Below are 12,251 nucleotides of genomic sequence, written 5' to 3'. Positions count from 1 at the left end.
TCTTTAGGTATTTTTAGATAGCTTCTCTATCCACCCTCCTCACCTCTTACATATTCTGAAAGGCAAATTTCCTATGCAAAATCCTAACTTATTCTTTACTACTTTCTCTAATTATCAACTAATGTTCTTGAGTTCATTTTTAAATGGACCCTTAATTGTTATATATGGAATTAAGAGTACGTCTGAATCTATATCATATCAACAAGTTAATTTCATTCCATTTATTTTATTCTCATCAGATATTATGTTTTGGGGGAATTTTTAAGTTGATATAAAAGTATCTTAAACTGAACAAAAATAGGTATCTTCAATTTGAGGCCTGATACATCAAACATGTTTTAAAATGAGTGCTTTTTCTCAGCATATTAAAAAGGAAAATATGTCTGGCAAATTTCAGACATAATGTTTATTCCTGTGGACATAGTCCCAACATTACGTGGTTGAAAATCTGTATGGAAGAGACAATAGCCTTGAGTGAGTCAGGTGAGAGAAAGAGGAGTGGCAAAGAAATTCATGTCTCATTCTTGAAAGATGGGTATTTCTGGGTGCTAAAGGCAAGGTACAGAGAAAGCAGAAAGAAAAGAGAATGTGATGTCTATAAGAGACACAGAGACAGGTATGAAGAGAATTCTGAGAAGTGTAAATATGGTCATTTCAGCAATTTGGACAAGTAAAATATACTACTACATCTTATAATGGACAAGTAATGTGTGGCACATTTTTTTCTCCTGGAATTACAACCAGCAGAAAACATTAATAATCTTAAAAGAATAACACAATATATCATTTTATTAGTATTAAATATAGACATATTCAAGCTAATTGAAATTATCCATAGACAAATACCTTTTCAATGCAATTGCAGAAAAACAAAACATAAAAATTAGAAACAGGATAAATAGAAATAAGCTGTGGAAGTGATGTTGTTTTTTTAATAATTATTTTTAAGTGAACATTACATTTAGAAGGAATAATTGCAAATCACTGGTAGGAAAAAAAGTAGTTCAGAAAATATAATCAATTTAATAATTCAACAACAATTTTGAAAAATCTTCACAGTAACCAATCTTAAACAGACAATATTACTGGAAAGAAAAAAGTTTATAATATAAAATATTATATTGTACAATGAAATTTGCTGGAACTAGACTACTAATATAAGAGAAAATACACTTGCATATATTCATATATTACATACTCACATGCACAGATCTCATCATATGAGCTACCTCTACTCACACATAGACTTCTATAAAGGAGATATAAAAACTTCCTACCCAGTTGACTCCAATTATGTGAAGTCATATATACAAAGTATAACTCTTTTACTCTTATTTCCATATCTGAATCCTTTGGAAAAGACATCATTCAAGAAGGAATATATTTGTAAATTAGTATGCTATATAATATATACATAAGAAATACTTGGAAAATAATTCTAAAATAAAATTTTCATCTAAACTAGTATTTTCTGAATCTCAATAGGTACATGGCTGTTCATTTCCAAACACCAATGAAAAATATAAGCAATAGCATCCTTGGCCTTAAATTATCACTGGGCTTTCACAAGCTTGGGGGAAAACAAAGAATACTATCATTAATTAGCATGCAGGTACAAATTAATGCATCTATAAATACAACCTCACACATACCAAAATGCAAACAATATTTACTTGCATATTTTATATATGACACTTTGCTAGATGCTGTGAAGTACAAATAAGAATAAGCAATCCCTTCTCTCAAGAATCTTAGTCTTACTGGAGAGAAGAATATTATATACACACACATTTCATCTTAAAGGAACCTCATCAAATTAGTCTTTCATTCTTTTCAACAAATGTCTTAAATATGATGTCCCAACTTATTTTCCTGACTGCTACAAATGACATTAAAGGCAGTACCAAAGGATTTTGTAACAATGTCTGATAGGTCATTCATCTGGAATTACATTAAAAAATATTCAGCCCTACAATTCTCCCTTTATGGAATGAAAAGACTTTTTTTTCCTTTTATCACTGTAGATTAAGTATTTCCAGAGGTTTTCTTCCAAATTTGGAGAACAAGTATCTCTCTATACATTCCTAAACTAGTGGAGAAAATATGATACAGCTAGTGCTTCATTTCCCTACACACAAACACGCAAACACATACACACACACATACACACACTTTTTAAAATTAGATCTTAGACCTTAGACCTTGGTTACTTGGAAATTGTACTCTGTCTTTTTTAATGGAGAACATATTCTACCTCATAAGCATATCATTTTTCTACAAAAACAAAAATAAAAATTATGTTTAAGTAAAGATAAATGATCAAAATATTAACTATCTTAGCAAAATCGTTCCACATCATCAACAGATTTCTCTATATTACTCAATGGCCCCATTAGTGCTTGAATCTCACTGAACTGATCTTTTCACTGGTGCTTATATTTACTTTTATTAGTTCTGTGCTCTGGAAACAGTTTTCTATTTATGACCTTAGAAAAACATTTTTCACATGTTTCTTCTTCAGACTGTAGATCAGAGGATTCAGCTTTGGAATGACAATGCTATAGAACACAGATTCCACCTGTGCATGGGTCAAGGAGGATGTGTATCAGGCTATAAATATGTGAAAATCAGGGACCCTTGGAAAATGGTTATACTCAGGAGGTGGGACGCACAGGTGGGGAAAGTTTTCCACCTGCCCCTTGCAGACTGATCCTAAATGGCCAAGATGATGGCACTGTAAGTGACTGTGATGATGAGAAGATAACTTATCAGGGTGAAATCAGCTAAAACAAAGATCAGCAACTCTGTGCCAGATGCACCTATGTGGGAGAAGTCCATAAAAGCTGATATGTCACAGAAAAATGATTGATACTAGAATCACAGGCACTAAACCACTTATCACATAAACGCATATCAAAGAATTTGTGAAGCCTAACACATATGGCATTATTCCCAGAAAAATGCACACTTTCTCAGTCATGGCTACTGAATAGAGTAAGGAATTGCAGATTGCTATATGGCAGTGATAGGCCATTAATCTCAGGAAAAAAAAAAAACTCACTATACACCAAACCAAAAATAAAAGTACATTTGGGCAAAGCAGCCAACAAAAGAGATGGTTTTATGATGAGATTGGAAACTGACCGGTGTCTTGGGTATCACAGTAGAGAAATAAAATATGTCAATGAATGATAAATTGCTAAGGAAAAAATAAATATGTATATGAAGCTGAGAGTCAATTCCAATTAATACTATTAATCCAAGTTTCCTTGAAACAGTGAACAGGTAAATGAAGAAGAACAGCAAGAAAAGGCTGACTTGTAGTTCAGGGGGGTCTGCAAATCCAAACAGGATGAAGAGCACCCCCTCACTGAAGTTGAACCCAGCCATTTATTCTAACTCAGGCCTTTGGCTAAGCTGTTGAATAGCAAGAACAAAATTCAGAGAGCAATTCAAGCCTAAAGACCTACTAATCACTGAGCACTTGAACTCAAATAATGAGAATAACATAGAGCAATTATTTAATGACCTAAGGTGTATTGATAATTTATACAAGATTTCCATTTTTTTTACAGAATTGACAAACACTAAGTTCACAATTGTCTGAAATCTGTAGCACGTTTTAGAAAAGTACATATTTGAAATACATGAAGAGATTTCTAATTATACTATCCTTTACCCTCATCTATTATTGGATTGAAAATAATTTACTTCTGATACTCTTAGAAAATATAAAGCTCATTTTGGAAAGTCAATGTGTTAGTTTGTAAATTGCTGGAATGCAATATGCCAGAAGTGGAATGGCTTTTAAAAGGGAAATTTAATAGGTTAATGGTTACAGTTTTAAGTCCATAAAATCACCCAAACTAAGGCATCCAGGGAAAAATACCTTAATCCAAGGAAGGCCAATGGGTTAGGTACACCTCTATGAGTTGGGTATTCATGTGGCTGGCATCTGTTCATCCCTTCCTCCTGGCTCCATTGCTTTCAGCTTTTTTTCCTATGGGCGTTCCTCACCTGGATTCTCTGGGGATGGCCTTCATCTCTTGACTTGCCTTGGTTCTCTCCAGGTTCTGGATCTCTTAACATCTCATGAAGACATGTGCTGGGCTCAAAGCATCTCCAAACACCTGTGTCTGGAGGTTCTGTGCCTGTCATCTCTCCTTTGAAATTTCTGTCAGCTTTCTCTCTCTGTCAGATCTGTCTTTTCTGTCATTTTGACCCACTCCAAAATGTTTCTTCTTTTAAAGGATTCCAATAAACTAATCAAGACCCACCTGGAATAAGTGGACTCAAACTCCCTCTAATCAAAGCATCATTCCCACAATTGGGCATGTCACATCTTCCTGGAGATAATTTAATCAGAAGTCCGAAGCTGGGCAGGTCATGGTGGTTCAGCAGGCAGAGTTCTCACCTGCCATACAAGAGACCTGGGTTTGATTCCAGTGCCTGCCCATGAAAAAAAATTTGCAGTCAACAGTGTTGAATGAGGATTGAAAGAAACAAGAAGCTCTCACAAGTTTGGATCAAGATTAAAACATGGTTTTACTGGGGTGCATGATATTTCAAACCAGCACAGGTTTCTCCATAGTTTGTGAGTTTAATTATACCTTTAATTAAGGGGGACTGTGGCCCATGTATGCAATGGATTATTGAGTGACTGCAAGAAATGAAGTCATGAGGCATGCAACTAGGTGAATGAAACTTGAGGACAGTAAGTTGAGTAAAATAAGCCATAAATGAGAAGACATATACTATAATGCTTCACTAATATGGACTAATTATAATGTGCAAACTCTGAGAATTGAATTCAAGGGCATACATTGTCAGGTGAAGGCCTATTGTAAAGATTTCTGTACTGAAATTTTGAGATGATGAGCTCTTTATGTATAACTTGGACAGCCCATGGAACTTTGGATATTTGTGTGACACCTGACACTCAGGGATAGAGTTCTGCAGCTATGAATATCAGTATTACCCCTGACATGTACAGCTCCTGTTAAAAACACTGAAAAATTTATCAGACTTCACTTAGAAATATGAATGAGAATAATCTGAGTAGGACTAGGGTAAAACAGACTAAATGGTAAAGGATAATATTGAATGTATTTTAAAACTTCAACTTCTGTGTGAGACCAAAGTAAGGGATGTTTATATGGTGTAAAAATTTTATGTTCTGTAGCACACTAATGAAATATGTTTGGTCAGCTTATTCACATATCATACCTGCTTGGAACCATGAATAGGAAATAAGATATAGTTGGTTTGCACAGGTTGCTGTGATGCCCTGATACATCCCAAAGTAAGCAGGGAAGAATAAAAAGTGTTTCAAAACCTCCCTTGGAAAAAAATTCCTTTGAGGTATGGGGGAAAAAAGTGGAGATATTTATCTTCCCCACTTGGGGAAGACCTAACATGTTCATGGGCATTGGTGACCACCAATTTGATGGGCCAGGTCCTTAAGATCTTTGGGCTTTCCCTTATGAAAGTTATTCTTGTAAAGGAGAAACTAAGACTACTAGTGACTATGCTTAAAAACCACTATATAAAAACTCTTTTGTTGCTCAGATGGGCTTCTCTCTGTAAGTCAACTCTGCAGGTGAACTCATTGCCCTCTCCCTTACATAGAACATGACTCCCAAGGCTGTAAATTTCTCTGGGAATGTGGGACATCATTACTGGGAATGTCTGGCCCTGGCATGGTAGTGAGAAAACCTTCATGACCAAAAATAGGAAAACAAATGAAGCAAATTAAAGTTTCAGTGCTTGAGAGATGTCAATAGAGTTGAGAGATTTTTCTGATGTTATTTGTATGCAGTATATAGAAATAATTTTTCAGTTCTTGGTGTTTTAGTGTACCTAGAAGGAAGTTTCTGAAACTGTTTAACTTGTTATCCAATAGCCATGATTCTTAAAGATGATTGAATACTTATAGAGCTTTTAGTATATGAACATGTTGGTCTGAAAACCTTGTAACTGATAATCCCTTTATATAGTGCATAGAAGCTGAATAAGAAAAATAAATAAATAAATAAACAATACAGGGATATAGGTGGTACAGGATGTTTTGGGTGTTTTTTCACTTATATTTTTATTCTTACTTTTGTGTTTGGAGTAATGCAAGTATTCAAAAATCAATTTTAAATAAGAATGCATAGCTTTATGATGATACTGGGAAAGATTGATTATACACTTTGGATAATTATAGCACTACAAATATCATTTTTAAGAAAATATTAGGGCTCTTAATGTGTGAACTTAAATGCATATACAAGCCACAATTATGGAAAAAACAGGGTGATGGTAATGTATTTACCTGCTAGCCAGTCATCTAAAGAAAATCTTTCATTTTCAATTGTATTCTTCCTATTTTCAGGTTCATGAGCAACCAAACAAAAAAGAAAATATTTTGCAGTACTACCAAATTCACCATTGACTTTTGGCCTCATCTATGATTCTGAATCCCTGTGCATTTTCATTGTAATTATCCAGATCTCTTCTTATTGTAGAGATGCTGCTGCTGTTGTTTTTCTCAAGCTGTTTTTTATGTCTTATATAATACTATAAATACTAGTAGAGAAGAATATATTAAAATAGTATGAGAGGGAACTATGTTCATTAATAAAGTGAATACTTAGCATTGAGTGAAACAGAAAAAGAATGCTGGGATTAAGTCCATATCTCTTTGGCCAAAAACTAAGGAATAAAGTCTTGCTTTTAGTTAAAAGAAATATTTTCCATTTCTTAAAATATTCCAAAAGAAAGCATGAATCAGCCCTCAAATGCAGCATTTTACAAATTTAGATAAATTGTGTCAGCTATATGCCTATGACTATGTTCAACTGATGCATATTGACTATTGATTGATTAATTTATATTGATGCTGTTTGTCTTCCTGTAATTTAATTTATATTGATTAGAGAGAGAGGTCATGTTGTCAAATTCTGATGACTTGGTATGACCTTGAATTGCTTATAATATGTCTCATTATCAAATGAATCATTCTTCTTGAATCATGTAAAAAATGTCCCAAATGTTATTTTCTTACTCCATGTGCACTCACACTCTCAGATCCATCCTATGGAGATGTCTTTTGCAATATCTCAATCAACACAATACATTTTTATTCCATTATTTCCTTCCCAGTGTTCAATTACAGAAATTGATTACATCCTTTCTTAGTCTTCCAAAAATATATTGAGGTGATATGATTATATCTATTGAGTATATAGTTAAAGCTCTGGGGAAAACAAACAAAAATATATTTATTTTAGACTTACTTATTCTACTTTCTTTATTATCATTGTAACATATGTATACTTGAAAGATATTAGCGGTGGAAATTTGCTTTTCTTTTTATGAAATTTATTGTTTTACCAGCAGGAATACTTGTTCTATGTTTCCACCAAATCTATTGCATCAGAAGAAACTAATCTAATAGCTAATTCTGAAGTATGAAGTTGAGATACAATCCAGGAATTATCAGAAACAAAATGTCTAATCAGTTATACAAAAAGAATCATACATCTCTATTGGAACAAACAAATCTTTGACAGCAGAGTATAGTCTAAATATATACTCAAAATTCCTCTAAAGTCAACAAGAAACAAGCACATTTTCATGGACATAACGCTGATTATAATGTGATACCATACTGTCTTACAAAGATCTAAGCTACTTGAAGCCATGGGACTTTAAAATTGACTTCCCTGATTATGATCTTGTAGGGAGAAAAAAAAAGATTGGGGAGAAGGAGGAAGAAGAAGAGGGAGGAGGAGAAGAAAATGAGAGAGAAAAGGAGGAATAGGTGAAAGAAGAACAATCAGAAAAGCAAATGCAATGAAATCAATTGCCCCTATAATTCTGAGAATCCATTACATTTTCAAGGTATAGGGCTAGAATCCTTGGTAGATATTACACAACAAAGTGTGGAGTTACCCAGAAGCAATTAACTAAAGCAACCATCCTGGATAAATTAAAAAGGGAACATAGAAATATGATGTAGAAATGTGCAAAAATAATTGTTCTGAAACTAACTTTTTTTTGGTTGAATCTGACATTTTTAAAAAGCCAGATAATCTTAAAAATTATAGCTTTTAATGATCCCAGAGGAAGTAGAATTTGAAAAATTCAATAAATTTTAATTCTGAGTAGAGCTAAGACCCTTAAAAAGGACATGTGACAAATGAACCATTTCACCTTGAACAGAGGGTGAAGAAAGAGGTGAACATAGTATAAGCAGGTAGATATAAATTAGCTAAATTATGAAAAAATGATAAATCCAAGTGTGGCTGTACCATCATTTGGAACAGTAAGAGAAACCGTGATTCAAGAGATCTGCCTTCACCTTCAATGTCTTCTATGTAAGTCTCTACCAAATGTTCATGAGAAAGACTGAGGGCAGACAAAATCGCTGGATAACTCACAAAACAACAAACATCCTCTTCTCTAACCAAAGGAGGGAATGCTATACTTTGCAAATTGCAGCTTTATTATTAATTTTGTCTGCACTAATGTTAGATAAGATTTACTGATAAACATAATCATAGAATTGTTCCTGCATTCTGAAATGATTCAACTTATAACAAACCTTTGCTTCTATATCTGCCTCTCCTATTTATCCAAACAAGTTTAAATCCTTTCATAGGTTCTTTCTAAAACCCTCTTACTTAGAACCTGCACATTCCACATGGCGGACGTTCCTCTTCACTGCAGTAAGTAATAAAGCCAACTTGTTGAACCACAGGTGTTCCTTAGTGGCCTTTGACTAAAGAGCATTGAAAACAACTAGCTTACAATCTGATTGAGGGTGGTGTGATGGTGGTTCATTGGCAGGATTCTTGCCTGCCATGCTGGAGATCTTGGTTGGATTCCTGGTTCCTGCCCATGAAAAAAAAAATCTAATTGAGAGGATAAACAACATGCACAGATACATAGTAAATTTTATCAGAGAGATGAATGTCATGAGGTAGTGTTCAATGAATGGCTGGGAATAAAGTTTTGAAAAGTACACATAGACAAACACAATATCAGGAACAAATAATTCTTTCAATAAGGGGCATCAGTAGAGTTGGTACAACTGAGGGAAGAATTAATGAACTTGAAGCTACCTCAATAGGAATTATCCAAACAGAAATAAATTTAGAGAAAAGCAGAATGGAAAAAATTATCCTAGAATTGTGGAATGTCAAACATTTGAATATACATGTAATTAGAGTTCTATAACAAGAATAGGAAGGAAATTACCCCACAGTGATATTTAAGGAAATAATGGCTGAAACTTTTCCAGAAGGAAACGTGATCATTTCATAGGGCCAAGAATGTCAGCAACCCCCAAGAAGGATAAATACAAAAAACAAATCAAGCAACCATAAAGCATATATAAATGTATCAGATTCATTGTTGAAAAAAAAGGTAAGTATAGAGTTATGAAGGTATTCAGAGAGAAATACATATCACATACAGAAGAAAACATAATTATTGAACATCTATAAAAATACAAGTCAGAAGATAATGCAAGATTTAAGGTACAGGAAGACAAAAATACATTCCAGAATTCAATACACACTGAAAACAATTTTCATTTCTAAGAATTATATAAAGATTTTTAAGAAAAATTAATACACAAGCACATATGCAGGGAAAAAATGTTTTTGCCAGAAGACTCGTGCTTTAAAAATTATCCAGCCAGGAATAAGATGAGTGTTGGGTTTAAGGATAAACAGAAATGATGCTAAAAATATAAAATTTAAGATAAATGTATCAAATAATGATGTATAAGATTATAACAAATTTAAAAGTAATTGCCAAAAACAAAACTAGTTTGATGAATTGCTGAGTCAATCCAAATTTCATGAAATTTAAAAAATAAATAATAACATGCAAAAGAAGAATATAAGTGCTACTATTTTAGATCTAATGTTTTAAGTTATATGATATATTATTTTAGGTAGACTATGATAAATTAAACATGCATATAGTGATCCTTAAGGCAACCAATACAAAGAGAGAATACAAAAATTATAAACAAAGGGAATTAAAGAAGGATATCGCTTTAGTCACTAATGTTCAAAGATAGTAATAAAATATTATACAAAAGTTTTAGTTGGGGTGCTCCCGGGAAAACAAAAACAATCTGCGGCACCGTGGGGACAGCAGAACACGGCAGGCTGGGCCAGGGACGCGGGGGGGGCCGAGCGCCACGGCGCGGGCGGGCACAGGCCGGTCAGGGCTGCCCTGGCGCCGCGGCTAGCGTGCCTGTCACTTCCGCTACTGCTGCAGCCGCCGCGCGCCTTGGGGACGAGGAGCGAGATGTGGCCTCCGCCGGGCTCGGGCCGCAGATCTCCGGCATGGATCAGTGCGTGACGGTGGAGCGCGAGCTGGAGAAGGTGCTGCACAAGTTCTCGGGCTATGGGCAGCTTTGCGAGCACGGCCTGGAGGAGCTCATGGACTATGTCTCCGGCCTCCGGCTTGAGATCCTGCAGAGCCATGGCCAAAATTCTGAATTATCAGGAACACTTTCACTTGTCTTGACACAGTGCTGTAAAAGAATAAAGGACACTGTTCAGAAATTGGCTTCGGACCACAAAGACATCCACAGCAGTGTTTCTCAGGTTGGAAAAGCCATTGATAAGAATTTTGATTCGGACATTAGTAGCATGGGCATAGATGGCTGCTGGCAGTCAGTCAGCCAAAGGCTTCTCAATGAAGTCATGGTGGAGCACTTATTCCAACAGGGGATGCTGAATGTCACTGAAGAGCTCTGCCAGGAATCTGGTCTTTCTGTAGACCCAAGTCAGAAACAACCATTTTTAGATCTAAATCGAACATTGGAATCATTAAAAGTCAGAGTTCTGAGACCTGTTCTCGAGTGGGAGGTATCAAACCGAGAAATGCTCATAGCCCAGTACAGCTCTTTGGAATTTAAACTGCACAGGCTGTATATTATTAGCTTGTTAATGGGTGGAACTACAAATCAGTGAGAAGCAATACTATATGCTAAAAATGTTCAGCCATTTGCCCTAAATCATCAAAAGATATTCAGGTTTTGATGGGAAGCCTGGTATACCTAAGACAAGGGATTGAGAACTCACCGTGTGTTCACCTGCTTGATGCAAACCAATGGGCTCACATCTGTGACATCTTCACATGGGATGTCTATGCCCTCCTAGGCCTCTCTGTAGAGTCCCCTATCAGCATCAGTTTCTCTGTAGGTTGTGTGGCACTGCCAGCTTTAATTAATATCAAAGCCGTGATTGAACAGAGAGTGCACTGGAGTTTGGAACCAGAAAGATGAATTACCTATTGAGGTGGACCTTGGTAAGAAGTGCTGGTATCACTCCATATTTGCCTGCCCCATTCTTCGCCAACAAACAGCAGATAGCAACCCACCCTTGAAGTTGGTCTGTGGTCATATTATATCAAGAGATGCCCCGAATAAGATGATTAATGGTAGCAAATCAAAATTTCCATATTGTGCGATGGAACAAAGTCCAGGAGATGCCAAACAGATATTTTTCCGAAGGAATAACTTTAGTTTGCAGTTTGTAAGAGAAGCTGAATTGCGGGTGCATTTCAGAAGAGAATGTTCCATTTAATGCAGCTAACGAAGAACTCACGTGTTTATATAAGCTAATGCTCTGGAACCTTTGCCAACATTTTAGTATCTACACACTGAGGGGGAGTGCGCCAGATGAATATTATCATAGGGCTTTACTATATTCTTGGTCTTCATTTCTGATCCAGTAAACACACCAGCAGTTGTCATTCAATGCAGGTTTTTGTACTTAATTATATGGTGATTTTTTTTACACTTTAAGAGCAGAAACAGAAATTGACCTCCCTGCCATGTGTTTAATATTTCTCCAGCTTTTACTTTTCTCATTTTCTTGATAACTGAAAGCTTTGAGAATGTTTGTGAAAAAGTTTTATTTCCTGTTATGTATACATAATTAAATTAAAATTCTTTGGAAAAAGTTTGATAAATTGAATTGTGGTTATGATCCAATTTGCCTGTTTTTTTGCTCAAGGAAGGAAGCTGTGATAGATTTCAAATATGCTTTTTGATGTTTTCCTCTGCTCCAGCTCTCACTGAGAAGTCAGCACACCTGCATTTGAGCTCTTTTTGTAACCCCAGAGGCTGCCTCTTTAAAATTTTGTTTAAAATGTGGCAGGCTGGTTTGACAAGTCTTCTGCTAGAACAGAGTGGAATCAGTACTATTGTTTCTTTGCTTTTATTGTCAAGAGGTGCT

At 35.2% G+C, this 12,251-nt stretch overlaps 2 pseudogenes; one reads left to right on the top strand and one right to left on the bottom strand.

Annotated features, from left to right (window-relative positions):
• Nucleotides 1-2,479: 2,479 nt before the first annotated feature.
• Nucleotides 2,480-3,390, bottom strand: LOC143666693 (olfactory receptor 8I2-like; annotated as a pseudogene).
• A 6,959-nt stretch (nucleotides 3,391-10,349) lies between these two features.
• LOC143666692 (E3 ubiquitin-protein ligase RMND5A pseudogene) lies at nucleotides 10,350-11,597 on the top strand (annotated as a pseudogene).
• Nucleotides 11,598-12,251: the final 654 nt, after the last annotated feature.

This window comes from Tamandua tetradactyla, chromosome 23, assembly GCF_023851605.1.
Source record: "Tamandua tetradactyla isolate mTamTet1 chromosome 23, mTamTet1.pri, whole genome shotgun sequence".
Taxonomy (NCBI): Eukaryota; Metazoa; Chordata; class Mammalia; order Pilosa; family Myrmecophagidae; genus Tamandua; species Tamandua tetradactyla.
This window is presented reverse-complemented; position numbering and strand designations above follow the sequence as displayed.